Raw genomic sequence first — 16,213 nt, 5'->3', positions numbered from 1 at the left:
CTCTTCTGCGGATCACGCAAATGTGACTGCTGCCGCGTAGCTGTTCTTCTGTGGCCGCACAATAATTGTGCGGTACACACTTCTGTTAAACTTGAGATGCAAGTTCTGTAAACTTTTGCTCTTGCCTAGGTTCTGCGATCACACATGTTATGTGCGGACCGCACTTTGCACTTGTCTCTGATAGGAGTTTCTTCACAATCTGCGGTCCGCACTTCTGAGCTTCTGTGCTTGTTTGTGTCCTTGAGTTCAGATCACTCCTTCTTGAGTTGGATTTCATCTTGGGGGCTCATTTTCCACTATTCCTGCAATTAAGCATATTTCATCAGTTTCGGGAATAGAATTAAACGCGTTTGGACTAAAATGGAAGCAAAAAGGTGCTAATAAGTAGTCAAAATCCCCACTTATCAACACCCATCTCGGTCTGCCCGATATGCGGGCGGGAATATTTTGCGTCATGCTGTGAGCATGCTCGGAAGCGTGTTAGGGATGGTAGATTTGGGCAATTTCAAAAGTCTATACAACGAGTTGTTGCTGAGATTGTTAATCCCATCACGGGGTCCTCGAGGAAGGATAGGGGGAATGCTTATGATGTATGCAAAAAGGGTAAATATCAGGTCGTAGAGAGAGTCAGTTTAACGGACCTCATCCTCGTTGTGTGAAATGTAAGAGATGTCATTCGGGGGTTATGTCACTATGGTACCAATGTATGTTATGGATGTGGATTCGAGGGGCATCAGTTAAGGTACTGTCCTGTCAACCTAAAGTCATCAAGTAAGTTACTCCTTAGTACATCATTATGAACACGCATAATTTTTCCTTGTTGTATATGTACATCCATATTGAAGAACCTTCATAAACACGGTCTTAACAAGACGCTGAATCACAAAACATTGCATGTACTTACTTTCTAAATGAGACGCATTATTCATGAAGCCACTCTATCACAAATTCTCTTATTTACAGCCTCCTGAGGAATTGAGTTCTATAATGATTTCCTTGAATTGAGTTATAACCCTAGGCTAATACTTCCCACTCACTTCCCTAAATTCTCAACAAGGGACTATACCTGATGAATTTCTTATAGAATATTTGATTCAAATGGATAACATCTGCTCACTTGTACTTGTGCCTGCACCATCATAAAGTTTACCTATATGGTATCAAATCCAATGTAAAACAACCTAGTGTTGAGATCCTTCTTGAGCCACACTTTCTCTCTCCGGTGTATGTGGCTCCTACGGTTTGAACAACCATTATACTCATTTGTGAATATTATCATAAGAGCATGTCTCAGTGCCTATCATATGTGTAGATGTCAATTGAAATGGTCACTTGTCTATAAAAGGTTTCTCGGAAATTTGAGGTTTTCATAAATTTGTCACAAGAAGATCTTTTGTTTAGGTCCACCTAGATCATGCCTCAGCGAGTAACCTACTTTGTTTCTAGTATTGTAATTACCCATGATGTGGCCTGGTATTGCATTTTTTGAGTTATTATGGCAGAAAAATGTCCAACTCATAACAAATGTTCATTTTCTCTTTACACCCCTAAACATGTATTAACTGTGTTCCTTGGTTAGTGAATTTATTGTGCTAGTTTCCTGACATTTTTTGGATAACCATGAGAGATCGCATCCTTCCATAAATTGCTGCAACACTTCCTTTTCATAAGGGTCCTTAATAGGCTCTCCGTCAAGACCAAATGCACCCTTGGGCTTATCATAGCATCACGTCTACTTCTCATGTTTTCCTATCTTTCATTATCATCTGGGTACTTTTCAAGTCATAAAATCCATGGAGAACTCATTATGAACATATGCAAACCTTCCATGATTACTTTATAGTGTCTCCTTGTATTCCATTATCTTTAAACACTCGGCTTCTAGAATCATTGACGATATCATTCTCATGTGCGAAGACTTTACTATCCTTAATGTTCCACATCCCTGGGTGGATAGGAGTTAATTTTCCATCTTCCCATAGGATCATATCACCCATTAGAACCTTTGTAACTAATGATGTCATTATGATGATTAACCATGTCAGCGCTATTGGTAGTAACCTTCATGTCTCTTAGGATATAACCTTCTGAAATGCCCTTCTCAGTACATTGATGGATTCTTGAATAATTCAAGTCCAATCTCGAACCTCATTATTCCTGCTTGTAGTAAATCTATCGAGAGTTGTAGGTTTAAACATGTCAAAGAAGAAGCATCATTCCATGATTGAACATATTGAGTAGGAACTCTATAGTCATATTTATTCTAGCACATCATAGAATAATGGTTGAAGGTCGCCAAAGGTTTAATTTGGGTGTTTGATGTAGAGATTTAGAGTTGAAGAGAGTGAACGGGTTATTCTCCAGACTTTATCCATGAAGATAATATGTGAACTATTAATAAAGGTAAGATAGGTGTAGTTTACATTTGGGCCTTATGGAATCTTGAAGGAATTAGGTCGAGCTATGCGTATGATGTCCCTCATCGTTGTCCTCCATGTGCCCGGTGTTTCATGTGCCTACATTAAGGAAGGTAGTTGGGAATCATTTGTCTATCATTCCGGTGGAAGCTATGTAAGGTAAAGTTAATGGGTAATTGACTTATAAGAGGTACCTAGTTATCATCCCTGTTAGATAAGTCCGAAAATTGAGATCTGCCTCCGTCAAAGGAAGTATTCTCACTTGTCTGTATAACCAAATAGTTGTGGTTCAAAAGGGTACTTGTTATGTGTTATGATTTAAATATGTGGAACTCATATCTAGATACCACTTCTGTTAATGTAATGCCCTTAATGTTGAGATCAGTGTTGTTGATATATACTGTGATGCTTTGTTGAGTTATGGATATGATGTTAGGGTGGTTTTGGGATTTTCGGGCATGTGGATAGGCCCCAATTATAGGGGAGACTTTGGCAAAATTTTTAAAAATTTAGGGAGTTAGTCAAAAGTTTGGAACTACTGGTATGTGTTATAGCAATTGAGTCACATTGGGTGCTAATGGTGAATTTTAACCCTCAATCGAGGACGAATGATCCTAAGCGGGGGAGAATGTAAGGCCCCATTAAAAAAATATCCTAATGATTTAAGATTTTAAAGTGAGCCAACGGTATTTGGGAATAACATATTCGAGTATTAAAGGAGAAACATAGAACCACATCATTTTAAAATGAAAATATGTGTTTATGGTGTGTTGGAACATACTAAGGAGTTTTGTGAATGGCAAGAACTTGTGTGGAACAAGTTTGATACATTAAGTGGAAAGGAGGTTTCAATTAGCACAAGACCCGATTTCAAACGCATAGAACTCCCACAATATAAAGACTTAGCTAGTGATGTACCTATCAAAATAAATCCACTTGATTCTAGTTTCCAACACATCAAACCGTTTGTCATTTGGATATTTCTACAGAAAGTTATGGCCATTTTTACGGACTTATGCCATATGCACGCCCAGATGCGCGGTCGCGCATATTGGAGGGTATTCTGCCTTGTGTGTGTGGCCAGATGTGCGATCACTTGCCCAGGTGCGCGACCGCGCACGTAGGAGCCCATTAAATACCCCCAAGGCTGGGTAGAGAGAGGGGCTAAGTCATTTCTTTGAGATAGGGCTTGTATATCAAGGGAAATCCGTCCAACACTTCCCTCCCATGAACCAAGGCAATGGTTTTGGAGAAATTTTGAGTTGATTACGACTCCTAAACACTTATATTAACTAGGATTAATCTTGAAGTTCCATAGATTTCTATTCAAATCCCCAAATTGGTCAAGAACACTACAAGTTGGGTTTTTCAAGAGTCTCACTACAAGATGTATGTCTACCATCTCTAACTAATCTATGGTGAGTATTTATGTATGAAATATGTGTTAGGACTTATGGGATGGTGATTGGAAGCCATAAGTGCCTAACCTAGGTTGCGTTGGTGTTGTAGAGATTGTAAGATGGTTTAATTAATGAGATTGACGGTTTGGGTGTGAATTATTGGGCATGCATGTGCTAATGGAAGTTGTGGATGGCCTTGAGACGATTGTAACGTGAATAATTGGTGTGGAAGGTGGTTTTTAGGTGAAGAAATGAGGTTGTAGAAACATATGCACATTAGATGTTTGATAAAAATTCTAAATGACTTAAAGTATACAATTTGTTTACTAATATTAGTCCAATTAAATTATGTTGATGTAGATTGAAGTTGTAAGAGTAGTGGGTAGTTTCAGTAGGACTAAAGAGCTCCATCAAGGTATGTTGGCTAAAATCCTCTTTTAGAATTGAACCCCACAATGGTCTTGTAAATCCCATGTTGCTCATGATAAATTGATTATTCCGAATAAGCCTTGTGTCAAGAGATATATGCATTCAATTTGTATTCCAAATGTACTTGTTATGTTGAGTTGCTATTTGAAAAGGTTATTAAGCGTGGGTTGTGTGTTAATATGTTATGATTTAAAAACGTGATTCTAATGAAAACTAGCATGTCAAATTGTGTAAGAAATCACATGTGCCTAAGACCCTTAATTTGGTTAGTTGCTCAAATGTGTATTTAAAGTCTTGAGTAGAAATGCCTTGTTGTTGATAATCTATAAGGATGATTGAAAGTGAAGGAAATGGGTCAGAGATATAAAGTGTGGCTAACGTGCCAAGAATGAAAGATATACTTGTGGCCAATGGTGCCGAGGAAATGAAATGATGTGAGAAAGGTTATGAAATAGGCCTTGATTCAACTGTTCCAAATTGACTTCGAAAATAGATGTGCCTAAAAGCTTATGTATTCAGGTCATGCCCAAATGTGGATGTCTTAATTAATGCTATGCTTTGTAAGTATTTCCAAAGTGTTTTGAGCTCTTATATATTCATAAGCTGAAATGGTGTATTGCCCTTTTTGGAAAAAAGTATTTCAAGAATGAATGATGTATTAAAGATTTTCTATTGTGACTTAATTATGTTATACCCCCTTCTTGGGAAGAAAACCTTGTATGAAATCATTGTAATCAAACACTTATTTCTCATATGATGAAACCTTATGAACCTACTCTTGCTAAGGCCAAATGTGCCAAATGGTTGATTGGAAGAGAACCCCTTTTTCAAACTATTATTCTTTTGGGAATTTAGAGTTATGGTGTTGTGATACAACTCCACCCGCATATATTTGGGTGAGGCGGCAGGGCCGCTTTGTATAGAGATTATGGTATTGTGATACACCTCCACCCGTATATATTGGAGTGAGGCGGCAGGGTCATTTTGTGTAGATATTGTGGTATTGTGAAACACCTCCACCCGCATATATTGGGGTGAGGCGGCAGGGCCGCTTCGTGTAGGGATTGTGGTATCGTGAAATACCTCCACCCGCATACACTGGGGTGAGGCAGCAGGGCCGCTTTGTGTAGCATTGAGGGTATCGTGATTTCACCTCCACCCGCATACATTGGGGTAAGGCAGCAGAGTTGCTTTGTGTAAAGGTAATGGTAGAGGATCCCCGACTTAAGAATTTATATATGTTAATGAAAGCTTTTAATAAATTTGTTGTGGATTTAATGGCTAACTAAGCGTTTTATTGTTACCATGATTCATCATATTCATGTTGTATTTCTAAGTCCTTGAATAGGTATTTTGGGTTTTGTACTAGTACTATTCGACATGTACTAACGTCCCTTTTTCTAGGGGCGCTGCATCTTTAATGGATGGTTCCACACCGGGAGGCATTGACCAGTGATAGCAGTACACGTTTTTCCAGCTGACTTTGTGAGCCCCACTTCATTCCGGGATTGTGCATCTTTTGTTCTGTGTGTATTATGTTTTGAGGTATAGTCGGAGCCTTGTTGTCTGCACCATCATTGTAATCTTTTATATCTATTAGAGGCTCCTTAGACATAGTGTGGGTTGTGTATTAGTGTGGGAAAGTTAAACTAAAGATGTCGTAATTGTATCTCATGCTTCCACTGCAAAACTATGGTTGTGAAATGTATTGTTTTGGAGACTTATAAATGAAGTAACTAATGGTGATGAAACTAGTGTTGTTCATGAACCCTCTTGGTATTAATTAATGAAGTTATATTCTCTTTATTTATAGGTGAGTTGGGTAGAAGGAAATCCAGCAGGCTTACTCGTCTGGGTTACCTCGGTTGAGCGTCAGTCGCGCTCCCCGAAGTCGAGGCATGACAAAAAGAGTGAACAACATATATGTGGTGGATTGTTTCACACTTTCAGATAATGAACTCACTTGCTTAAGTGTGTTGGATAATGATCCTCTCCTTTGGCACAAGAGACTTGGACATGCCAGTCTAAGCCAACTCAACAAACTAGTCTCCAAGGACTTGGTGATAGGCTGCCTAACATTAAGTTCAAGGAAGATAAAGTTTGTGAGGCTTGTGCAAGGGGGAAGCAAGTAAGATCCTCTTTCAAAAGCAAGAAAATGATAAGCACTACCAGGACGATGGAACTGGTCCATATGGATCTTTGTGGACCAATGAGAACACTGAGCAGAGGTGGTAAGATATATGTTATGATGCTTGTTGATGATTACTCTACGTTTACTTGGACATTGTTTTTAACATCTAAAGATGAAGAATTTGACATGTTCACTTCTTTTGTTAGAAAAAACTCAGAAACAACTAGGTAATCAACTTGCATCAATTAGGTATGATCATGGTACTGAATTTGAGAATGCTAAATTTGCTGAATTTTGTGATAAGCATGGCATAAATCATAACTTTTCTACTCCTAGGACTCCACAACAAAATGGATTAGTTGAAAGAAAGAAAATGACATTGGAATAAATGGCTAGGACTATCCTTCTTGCTAGTAAACTGCCCCATAGCTTCTGGACAGAAGCTGTGAATATTGCTTGCTACATCATAAATAGGTGCATGACTAGACCTCTTGTGGAGAAGACTCCCTATGAGTTATTTAAAGGGATAAAGCCAAATATATCCCATCTTAGGGCATTTGGATGCAAGTGCTGGATGCAAGTGCTGGATGCAAGTGCTTTGTGCACAATAATGCTAAAGACTCCCTAGGTAAGTTTGATCCCAGAAGTAATGAGGGAGTATTCTTGGGATATTCTACACATAGTAAAGCTTATAATATTTATAACAAAATAACTATGTGTGTAGAAGAAAGTATACATGTGGCTTTTGATGAAACTAACATTCTTTCTGAGAGGCAGGAACATGATGATGAAGCAATTGGGCTGGTAAGAAACTCAAATGAAACCACAGCCCAGACTGAAGCTGCACCAGAGGAAGGAACATGTGATGGAACAGGTCCTTCCACCTAGGGCAACCTGACAGGGGGAACTGAACAAAGAGGAACTGATCCTCAAACCTCGAGGGAACTGTCCATGAACCTATTCCTCAATAACAAAATATTGAAGGAACATCTAGGGGAAACCAGCTGGTTGTGAAACCTTACAAGTATCAAAGTTCTCATCCCATTGAGAATATAATCACTGATCTAACCTCTGGAATCAAAACCAGATCTTCTTTGAAGAATCTTTATGCTTTTGATAATTTTTTATCTCTTATTGAACCTAAAAATGTTGCTGAGGCTTTGTAGGATGCAGACTGGGTGAATGCAATGAAATATGAACTCAACCAATTTGAGAGAAGTCAGGTTTGGCTTCTCGTACCAAGACCCAAGGACAGATAAGTAATTGGCACAAAATGGGTCTTCAGAAACAAACTTGATGAATATGGAATAGTTACAAGGAATAAGGCAAGATTGGAGTCAAGAGGAGGGCATAGACTATGATGAGACTTTTGCTCTAGTTGCAAGATTAGAAGTAATTAGACTCCTTATAGCCTTTGCTGCTTACATGGAATTCACTCTCCATCAGATAGATATCAAGAGTGCCTTCCTCAACGGCTATCTTAAGGAAGAAGTGTTTGTCAAGCAACCTCCGGGCTTTGAAAGTAAGGAATGACCTGATCATGTGTACAAGATTGACAAGGCACTTTATGGGCTCAAGCAGGCTCCAAGAGCATGGTATGAAAGATTGTCAAAATTCTTGCTTGAGCATGACTACAAGAGAGGTAAAATTGACATTACTTTGCTTTTAAAAGAAAAAGGTAAAGACCTCTTTGGAGCAACTACTGATAGGTTAAATAAAGAATTTTCTAAACTAATGGGAAGTGAATTTGAAATGAGTATGATGGGTGAGCTTAATTTATTTTTAGGCTTACAAATTAAACAAAATTCAAATGGAACTATGATCCATCAGCAGAAGTATGTGAAAGAGTTGCTTAGAATGTTTAAAATGGAAGATTCCAAAGAAATTGACACTCCTATAGCAACAACCACAAAATTAGATATAGATAAACCTGGTTCATCTGTTGATTAGAAGATGTATAGGGGAATGATTGGATCTTTGTTATATTTCACTGCTAGTAGACCTATCATTGTTTTCAATGTAGGCATTCGTGCTAGATTTCAGGAAAATCCAAAGGAGTCTCACTTGACTGATGCCTAGAGGATCTTGAGATACCTAAAAGGCACTACTGACCTCTGCCTATGGTATCCAAAAGGTAGTAATTTCAACTTAGTGGGATATGCTGATTATGCAGCTTTTCTTGTTGATAGAATGAGCACCTCAGGTATGGCACACTTTTGTGGCTCATGTCTTGTGTCTTGGGCCACCAAAAAGTAAAATTATATGGCCTTGTCTATTGCTAAAGCTGAGTATGTGGTTGCTGCCTCATGTTGTGCTCAATTGTTGTGGATCAAACGGCAATTAGTGGACTTTGGAATTGATGTAGGTTGTATCCCCATTTTTTGTGATAACACTAGTGCAATTAGTATGATCAAGAACCCGGTTCATCACAAAAGAACTAAGCACATAGATGCTAGGCATCACTTTTTGATGGACAAGTATGAAAAAGGATTGATCACTGTAGAATTTTGCGCTACTGACAAGCAAATAGCTGAAATATTCACAAGAGCTCTAAGTAAAGATCACTTTGAAAGGAACAAGTTAGAATTAGGGATGATTAAGATCACCTAAAAGGAACTAGTTCTAACTCAAATTTTGGTTAGATAGTTTGTGAATTTTTGCAAATAATTAGATTAGGTTTTGCTCAATATCATACTTTCACTAGTATAATCTTGTGCCATGTGGTAAAATGTCTCATTAATCTCTAATGATATTATCTTTATTTTCTTAGAAACAGTTCAGACTTACACAAAAGAATTCTCAGTAAAGAACCTGGTTCATCAAGATTGCATTGTATGTACTCTCCACTCTGCATATTTTGAAATAATTGTATTTGGATCATGATAAAAAAAAGAGTCTCATTTAATCCTAACCTCACTCAAGCCTATCCATTACAAATGAACCAAACTCACCTAGAAGAGAGTCCCCAGCGCCATGAGCATCTATACAATAACACGGTCTGATAACTGAAACACTGTCTAGGAAAGTAGAACAGAATAAACAAAACTAAAAAATAAAAGAGGAGAGTCAAGGTCTGTGGACACCAAGGCAGCTACCTCGATAATCTCTGAACTGATAAAGCTCCAGAAATCAGCAACCACCATGCCCGATAATACCTGGATCTGCACACGAAGTACAGAGTGTAGTATGAGTACAACCAACTCAATAAGTAACAAGCCTAACCTTTTGGTTGAAAGCAGTGATGAGCTTAACCAATAAAGTTCAAATACAGAGTTTAACAGTACGGAAATGACAGGAAATATGACAATAATATCTCAGAGAAACTCATAATCTATTGGTACACAGTACAAGAATGTAGACATGTTTCTAGGTTTAACAGTTAAGCTCAATACAATTAAAATATGCCAAGTATGAATGATATGAGGAATATTACATCTCTATATCTATATGACAATGTGCATACCACATGTGATTCAACACAATGAAAACCTCACATATTCACACTCTCAAAGTACTCAAGCTGACTGTCTCAATTCTCGCTCAACACACTCAATCACTCAGCATTGTATGGTACCCGCTGTAGCGTGTAGCCCGATCCCATCATGAATCAATAGAACCTGCGCTCACTACTGGCATGTCAGACTCCGGAGAGGCGGATCAAGTGTGTAGCCCAATCCCAACATAAATCAATAATACCTGCTGCGGCATGCGACCCGATCCCATCATGAGTCAAGAGTACCGGTTGCGTCGTGCAGCCCGATCCCATCAATATCACTTACAAACAGTCTATCGCCCTCACTCAGTCATCAATCTCTCTAGTCTCTCAGGTTCACAACACTCACGCTAAGCAGTCCAAATCAATGATACATGATGTGACAATAAATGATAACAGAGACTAAGATATGATATGCAATGATGAATGTGACTGAGTACATAACTACAAATTAAGCAAATAACTCAACAACAAAAGAACGACCGATGTGGGTCCCAATAGTACCAGCACATGGCCTAAACATGATTTCTAACATAAATCACAACTCAAGTGCTCTAACACATAGAGTACAGTAATAATACTCAGATAACGTGACTACACAGACCCACGAAATCGACTAAGTCATATTACTACGGCGTACGCCCACACGCTCGTCACCTAGCATGTGCGTCACCTCAACACCGATCACATAACACGAAATTCAAGGATTCATACCCTCAAAACCAAGTTTAAAAGTGTTACTTATCTCAAATCATAAAAATCTCTACTCCAATAAGCCCTTACCTCGTGAATCGGCCTCCGAACGCCTTGAATATATCCACAAACAACTCGATACGATCAACACAAGCTATAGGTATCAATTCCATATGAAAAAGCTAAGTTCTTAATCAAAAGTCAAAAAGTCAACTCAAAATGACAACCCAGACCCACGTCTCGGAATCCGACAAAATTATCAAAATCTGAACACCCATTCACCCACGAGTCTAACCATACCAAAATTACTCAAATACGATCACAACTCGACCTTCAAATCCCCAAATTAAAGCCTATGAAGTTTCTATAATTTTTCCTAATTTTCAACCCAAAATACTAATTAAATGATGAAATCAATGATATATTCATGTAATATAACCAATACCGAGTTAGAATCACTTACCCAATCACTCCCTTGAAAATCTCTCCAAGAATCGCTTCAATCCGAGCTCCCAAAATCAAATTGTGAAATATAACTCAAACCCTCATTTTTGATATTTAAGAGTCTGCCTAAAATCAAATGCGGCCAAAATTTTACTCTACGCGAATGCGTATAAGCCCACACTAACGTGACTCACAAAATCCTAGACCTACGTGATCGCAGACATCATTACGCGATCGCGAATAAAAACTTCGCGTGAACCCAATCTCCTCTTTTCCTCTTCGCGAATGCGACTAGACCCACATGTTCGCGATTCACCGCCTCACCAATGTATGCGATCGCAGACCCAAGCTCGCGAACACATAGAACAAAAATCACAGCTGCCACAATAACATTTTGCGATCGCGTACAAGAAAACCAGCACCAGCAAAATCAGAAATCTACCAAAGTTCAAAATGCGCCGAACATCATCCGAATCACACCCGAGGCACCCGGGACCTCAACCAAACATACCAGCCAGTCATAAAACGTCATACAAACTCGCTCAAAGCGTCAAATCACATCAAACAACACTAAAACCACTAATCATGCATTGATTCAAGCCTAATGAACTTATGAACTTTTAACTTCTATATTCGATGTCGAAACCTATTAAATCAACTTCGATTTACCTCAAATTTTGCACACAAGACATAAATGACACAACAGACCTATTCCAACTTTCGAAACCAAAATTCGAGCTTGGTAACCACAAAGTTAACTCTCGGACAAATTTCTCAACTTTCCAAACTTCTATTTTTTCAACTTTCGCCATTTCAAGCCAAAATCACCTACGGACCTCCAAATCACTATCCGGACACACTCCTAAGTCCAACATCACCCTATGGAGCTATCGGAACTGTCAAAACTCGATTCCGAAACCATTTACACATAAGTCAACATCTGCTCAACTCTTTCAACATAAGCTTTCAACCTTGGGACTAAGTGTCCCAATTCATTCCGAAACATCCCCGGAACCAAACCAACCTCCCCGGCAAGTCACATAACAATAATTGAGCATAGAATAAGCAGTAAATGGGGGAACGGGGCTATATCACTCAAAATGACAGGCCGAGTCATTACATCCTCCCTATGTTAAACAAATATTCATCCTCGAACGAGTCTAGAATCATACCTGGAGTCTCAAATAGGCGTGGATATATACTCTGCATCTCTCGCTCGGTCTCCCATGTAGCCTCCTCAATTGGCTGATCTCTCCACTGCACCTTCACTAAAGCTATATTCTTTGACCTCAACTTTTGAACCTGCCAATCCAAAATGGCCACCGGCTCCACACCATAAGTTAAATCACCATCCAACTAAACCGTGCTGAAGTCCAAAACATGAGACGGATCGCCGACATACTTTCGGAGCATAGAAAAAATGAAACACTGGATGGACACTCGACAGACTAGACGGCAATGCAAGCCTATAAGCCACCTCTCCAATCCTCTCAAGCACCTTAAATGGGCCAATGTACCGAGGGCTCAATTTGCCCTTCTTCCCAAACGTCATAACACCCTTCATGGGTGAAACTCTAAGTAGTACCTTCTCCCCCACCATGTAAGCAACATCACGAACATTCCGATCAGCCTAGCTCTTTTGTCTAGACTGCGCTGTGCGAAGCCGATCTTGAATCAACTTAACCTTGTCCAAAGCATCTTGAACCAAGTCAGTACCGAATAGCCTAGCCTCACCCAGCTCAAACCAACCCACCGGAGACCGACACCATCTCCCATACAAAGCCTTTCACGGAGCCATCTGAATGCTTGATTGGTAGCTGTTGTTGTAGGCAAACTTGGCAAGCGGCATAAACTAATACCAAGAACCCCCAAAATCCATGACACACGCGCGTAGCATATCCTCAAATATCTGAATAGTGTGCTCGGACTGTCCGTCCGTCAGAGGGTGGACTGTTGTACTCAACTCAACTTGTGTGCCTAACTCTCGCTGTACTGCTCTCCAAAACTGTGATGTAAACTGTGCGCCCCAATATGAAATGATGGACACCGGAACACCGTGAAGGAGAACAATCTCGTGGATGTAGATCTCAAACAACCGCTTCGAAGAATAAATAGTCCCAACTGGAATGAAATACGCGGACTTGGTCAGCCAATCCATAATCACCCAAATAGCATCAAACTTCCTCGAAGTCCGTGGGAACCTAACTACGAAGTCCATGGTGATATGCTCCCATTTTCACTCCGGAATCTCAAGCCTCTGAAGCAATACGCCCGGTCTCTAATGCTCATATTTCACCTGCTGACAATTTAGGCACCGAGCTACAAACCCTACTATGTCTTTCTTCATTCTCCTCCACCAATAGTGCTGCCTCAAGTCCTGATTCATCTTTGCGGTACCCGGATGAATAGAATACCACGAACTATGGGCCTCTTCAAGAATCAACTCATGTAGCCCATCCACATTGGACACACAAATCCGACCCTGCATCCGCAACACCCTATCATCTCCAATAGAAACATCTTTGGAATCACCGTGCTGAAGCGTGTCCTTAAGGACAAGCAAATGGGGATCATCATACTGACGCTCTCTAATGCGATCATATAAGGAAGACAGAGAAACCAAATAAGCTAGAACCCGACTGGGCTCCAGAACATCTAATCTCACGAACTGGTTGGCCAAGCCCTGAACATTTGATGCAAGCGGTCTCTCACCAACATGAATAAATGCAAGGCTACCCATACTCACTGCCTTTCTACTTAAGGCATCGGCCACCATATTGGTCTTCCCGGGATGATACAGAATGGTAATATCATAGTCCTTTAGCAGATCCAACCATCTCTGCTACCTCAAATTTAGATCCTTTTGTTTGAGAAAGTGTTGGAGACTTTGATGATCCGTAAATACTTCACAAGACACAATGTAGAGATAGTGCCTCAAAATCATCAATGCATGAACGAAGGTTGCCAACTCCAAATCATGAACCGGGTAGTTCTTCTCATGGGGCTTCAACTGGTGCGAAGCATAAGCAATCACTATACCCTCCTGGATCAAGACACACCCAATACCAATACGAGAAGCATCACAATACACTGTATAATAGCCTGACGCTGAAGGCAAAACTAGAAATGGAGTTGTGGTCAAGGCAGTCTTGAGCTTCTGAAAGCTCTCCTCACACTCATCTGACCACCTGAATGGAGCACCCTTCTGGGTCAACCTAGTCAAAGGTGTTGCAATGGACGAGAAACCCCCCACAAAGTGACAATAATATCTAGCCAAGCCGAGAAAGCTCTGAATCTCAGTAGCTGAAGGTGGTCCAGGCCAACTCTGAACTGCCTCTATCTTCTTTGGATCCACCTTAATTCCCTCACTGGATACCACGTGCCCCAAGAACGCCACCGAACATAGCCAAAACTCACACTTGGAGAACTTAGCATAAAGCTTCTCCTCCCTCAACATCTATAATGAAATCGTCAAATGTTGGGCATACTCCTAGCTACGTGAGTACACTAGGATATCATCAATGAATACTATGACAAACGAACAAGATACGGCTGAAATTCACTGTTCATCGGATGCATGAATGCTGCTGGGGCGTTGGTCAGCCCAAAAGACATCACAAGGAACTCATAATGACTGTAGCGGGTCCTGAATGTCGTCTTCAGAACATCCGAGTCCTGAATTTTTAACTGGTGATATCCAGACCTCAAATCTATCCTAAAGAATGCTCTAGCTCCCTGAAGCTGGTCAAATAAATCATCAATACGCGGAAAATGATACTTATTCTTGATTGTAACTTTGTTCAACTGCCTATAGTTGATGCACATCCTCATAGTACCATCCTTCTTCTTCACAAACAGAACCAGTGCACCCTAAGGCGACACACTAGGCCGAATAAAACCCTTATCAAGGAGCTCCTGAAGCTACTCTTTCAATTCCTTCAACTCTGCTGGTTGCATACGGTACAGAGGAATAGAAATAGTTGAGTGCCCGACATCAAGTCGATACCAAAATCAATATCCATGTCGGGTGGCATGCCCGGCAAGTTTGCAGGAAACACATCCAGAAAGTCTCGCACTACCGGAATAGAGTTAATAGTAGGAGTATCAACACCAACATCCCTCACAAAAGTCAGATATGATAAACACCTCTTCCCAATCATCCGTTGGGCCTTCAGATAAGAAATTACCCTGCTGGGAACATAATCTAGAGAACCTCTCCACTCGATCCTTGGCAACCCCGTCATTGCCAACGTCACGGTCTTTGCGTGATAATCTAGAATGCCATGACATGGAGACAACCAATCCATACCCAACATCATATCGAAATCAACCATACTAAGCAATAAGAGATAAACTCTCATCTCCAATCCCCTAATAGTCACCACACACGACCGATATACACAGTCTACAACAATATTATCGCTCGCCGGCATAGATACAAGAACAGGTGAAACTAAGGACTCAAGGGGAAAATCCAAATATCGAGCAAAATATGATGATACATACGAATAAGTGGAACCAGAGTCAAATAATATAGAAGTATCCCTGTGGCATACTGAGACAATACCTGTGATCACTTTGTCTGAAGCAACGGCCTCTGGCCTGGCAGGAATAGCATAAAATTAAGCCTGACCACCACCTGATCGGCCTCACTTTTAGGGCGACCTCTAGCTGCTTGAGCCCCACCCCGAGCTGGCTGCGCGGGTGGTGAAGTAACTGGTGCGGAAGTCGCTGACTGACTACACTACTGAAATGGACCTCCCAAAAGGTGGGGACAATGCCTCTTCACATGACCAAGCTCTCCACACTTAAATCAACTGCGCTCTAAAAATGATGGTAAGTACTGAAGCGAACCCCGAGAAATAAAATAACTACTAGAGGGGCCTGGCACAGATGAACCCTACACTGATGGAGCACGAGATGAACTCTTAGTTGGGATAGAACTGAGAGATGACTGACCCAGGTCAGCACTGTATGAACCATGGCTGGCAGATGCGCCATGATGAACCGAACAAGCCATATAAGCGGGCCTATAAGGACGACCCTTACTGTGGTGGGACTGACCCCCAAAATAAACACCGCTGAAACCCCCCGAACCATGAGGCCTCTTGGCCTCCCTTTCCTCACACTCCTAACTACGGACCAGCTCTAATCACCTAGCAATATCAACAGCCTCATCGACCATAGCACCAGATACATTCTCTCG

This window comes from Nicotiana tomentosiformis, chromosome 4, assembly GCF_000390325.3.
Source record: "Nicotiana tomentosiformis chromosome 4, ASM39032v3, whole genome shotgun sequence".
NCBI lineage: Eukaryota > Viridiplantae > Streptophyta > Magnoliopsida > Solanales > Solanaceae > Nicotiana > Nicotiana tomentosiformis.
This window is presented reverse-complemented; position numbering follows the sequence as displayed.